Below are 3,191 nucleotides of genomic sequence, written 5' to 3'. Positions count from 1 at the left end.
AATTGCTGATGTAGTTTACGGTACACCATGTGGAGTGTTATATAAACAGTGGATAGAAGAGAAGAAATGGATAGGCGAGAAAGTGGAGATTTGAGAGAAGAGTATTCTTTCTTGAAAGTAGCCCTGAAAACGACTGTAAACCAGAAGGAATGTTGAGTGAGAACAGCTTGAGTAGTAGAGCTGATTAGGAGATGCTGGCTTGAGTCGGCGAGTAGAGATGATTAGTAGAGAGATTCGACGTTTCGGACAGGTTGACTGTCCGTCTTCAGGAGTGGACAGTCAACCTGTCCGGAGCTTCGTAACACAAAGGTTTGCAATCAATCGCTAAATACCAATGACCAATCAAGATCGTCGTTGCACGCGCGCTCTGTTTAAAATACTGACAGGGAGCCAATCGGTGCGGTTCTTTCATACTTGCAATTCATCGCAAACCTTTGTGTTACGGAGCCCTGATCATAATTAAGTATGCTAATTCGTTTTCTAAATTGAGACAGGTTTCTATTATTCACCGTTGGCTTTATTCATATTCCTTAATAACCGTATGTCTTCAGTTTCTTATTTAATTGTACCCATTTGTTTGAAGTTCCTACCTCATATTCGGTGACTTTCATAAGAATACTAAAGCTAGTCAGATGGTCACATTCGCATCTGGTTCCGGATTCCGTTCCGTTGATGGTGACACACCCACTCGTTCTCCAGATGTTGTTGTCATGGTTACTAGTACGTATGAAAAAATATGAGAGGAAGGATAATGGTGATGATAATGGTGGTGATAATGATGATGATGATGATGATGATAATGATGATAGTGACGATGAATCATCATCATCATCATCATGATAATAATAATAATACCAACATGTTTATATAGCGCATATCACTGCCAAATGCGTCCCTATGCGCTTAATTGGATTAACTAATTATTACCTTGGCTTCAGCATCGCAGCTTTTTACAGCGCGATGGCATTTCAAGTAATAAATTCCTGCCAGGTACCTATTTTCCTCACCTGGGTCGAGTGCAACACACAATGTGGATGAATTTCTTGCCGAAGGAAATTACGCCATGGCTGGGATTCGAACCCACGACCCTCTGTTTCAATGTCCGAAGACTAATCCACTGGGCCACAACGCTCCACATATGATGATGATCAACATCATCATAATGATAGTGATGTTAATGTTGATGATGATGATGCTCATATTGATGATAATGACGACGTTGTGATGGTGATGCTCGTGATAGTGATAATGATGACTGATGACAACTACGATGACGACCATGAGGGTCATGATCACGATGATGGTAGGCCTGTACCGCGAAACCATTTCCATGTCAATTATCTTACTTTACAGCGAATACATTTCTAACACTACTTTTAAAACTTCCAAGATAAAGTAACGAGTCACAAACTATGTGAAACACTAATATTCAAAATAATGAAATAAAATAATAATTTACAGTAATAACGCATATAACATTATCAATAATGTCTCTATTCGCTTCCAGTAGACTTGAATATTATTACCCCAGCTGTAGCTTGGCAGCCATAATTACTCAGATTACAGCGCACACGCATTTCAAAGAATAAATTCCTGCCAGTTACCCATTCACCTCACCTGGGTTGAGTGCAGCACAATGTGGATGAATTTCTTGCTGAAGGAAACTACGCCATGGCTGGGATTTTAACCCATGGCCCTCTGTTTCAAAGTCCGGAGACTAATCCACTGGGCCACAACGCTCCACATATTACTTGCAGCATATGTGTCTAGCCCTTGTAATGGACACAATGTCAATTACATTTATTGTAATTGTCAAACAACTTACATCGCTTCCTCGTCTAGCCATACACACACTGTCTCGTTTGGGAATGTCTGAAAACAAGATTTTGTAAGAGGGAGAGAACAGAAAAGACATTAAAATCACGAATCAGTTATTCGTATCAACCAGGGCAAGCTGAACGTGTGATCTATTTATCAAATACAATTAATCTGTTGATAATATTATGAACCCAAGATGATGAATCATTGACTGCTTTAGTCCATGAATTGAGCCAACACTATCCAAAGTGGCCGTGGCTACTTCATTTAAAGGTATACGTTCCGAAGATTCGGGAGGGCGCTGTTGGAATACGTACGAGCTGCGGAAGGCACCTACTTCCAATTGAGATGAACGTACGTTACTTTGTATGTTACTTTTTTTAGACTGATTGCCAGAACCGGCCCGAACTCTGACAACTCTCAGTTCGCGTATGCTTCGGCGTGATTGACTCCGCCCCCTTCTGCTTGTTGAAGTGACGTCAGCAAATGTTTGGGCCAGCGCGCCTGATGCAGGCAAAAGCACAGCAGCCTGTGTGTACCGTGCAAAGACGTTATAACTTACCGTGCATGTGCGTGTATGTGCTTTGCGACTGGCTAATGATTGACAGCCGTATGCAAATTTTGTAAATGATCTTCGTAATGAAGATGGCGGCGAGTACAGCACGTAACAAAACCGACCAACGGCGATCCCTTGAATCCGGGTACTTTACCTTTAAATTGCAATGAGCCTTCAAAATTACTTAACATTACTAAAGGGTGATTTATTTATTTTCATCTTTTTTAAAAGAAATGTCAGGACAAATTATATTTTCAGTGTGCTAACTAGCTAAAATAATTAACAAAACAATTATCGATGTAAATAAAGAGCAGAAAATTTGTCCACGTGTACTTACAACTACTCGTTCCGGTGTGAAATGAAACACGACAGGAGCGGGAAATGGGTCGGGATTGGGCGGGAAAATCTCCAGAGTGATAAAATCGCCGATCAGAATATCATATCCCTCACATTGACCCTGTTGATCACTGGGGATAACACGTGATACAAAGAGAGAGAGAGATAGGGGAGGGGTGGAAAGGCAGAAAAGGAGAGAGAGAGAAAGAGGAGTGGAGGAGGAGGGATGTGGAGGAGGGGTAAATAGAGCAATAATTACTCGCCTGATTTCAAATTCAATTTCAATTTATTTCCAGAAGAAAAAAAATACAACTTCATCATGTTCTTGTCTGAATTCATTCAATGATATAAATGAAAATGAGCATATGAATTAATGTACAACCTAAAAGGAAACTTATATTTATTTAGAAAAGTGTTGGAATTGTGATTGAATTCAATACTGAAGTAAGAATATTAATAGTTTACTAAGAAATATCTAAAG

At 40.0% G+C, this 3,191-nt stretch overlaps 1 long non-coding RNA gene across 1 annotated transcript; it reads right to left on the bottom strand.

Annotated features, from left to right (window-relative positions):
* Window positions 1–604: 604 nt before the first annotated feature.
* On the bottom strand, window positions 605–2,835 carry LOC121421416. The gene is made up of 3 exons (XR_005970971.1): window positions 2,712–2,835; window positions 1,826–1,872; window positions 605–717 (listed from the first exon to the last, which is right to left on the bottom strand). It is a non-coding gene; the product is annotated as an uncharacterized LOC121421416 (long non-coding RNA).
* Window positions 2,836–3,191: the final 356 nt, after the last annotated feature.

The sequence above is a fragment of the Lytechinus variegatus genome, chromosome 9, assembly GCF_018143015.1.
Source record: "Lytechinus variegatus isolate NC3 chromosome 9, Lvar_3.0, whole genome shotgun sequence".
Classification (NCBI taxonomy): domain Eukaryota; kingdom Metazoa; phylum Echinodermata; class Echinoidea; order Temnopleuroida; family Toxopneustidae; genus Lytechinus; species Lytechinus variegatus.
The sequence above is the reverse complement of the archived record's forward strand: the minus strand, read 5'-3'. Positions and strand labels throughout refer to the sequence as shown.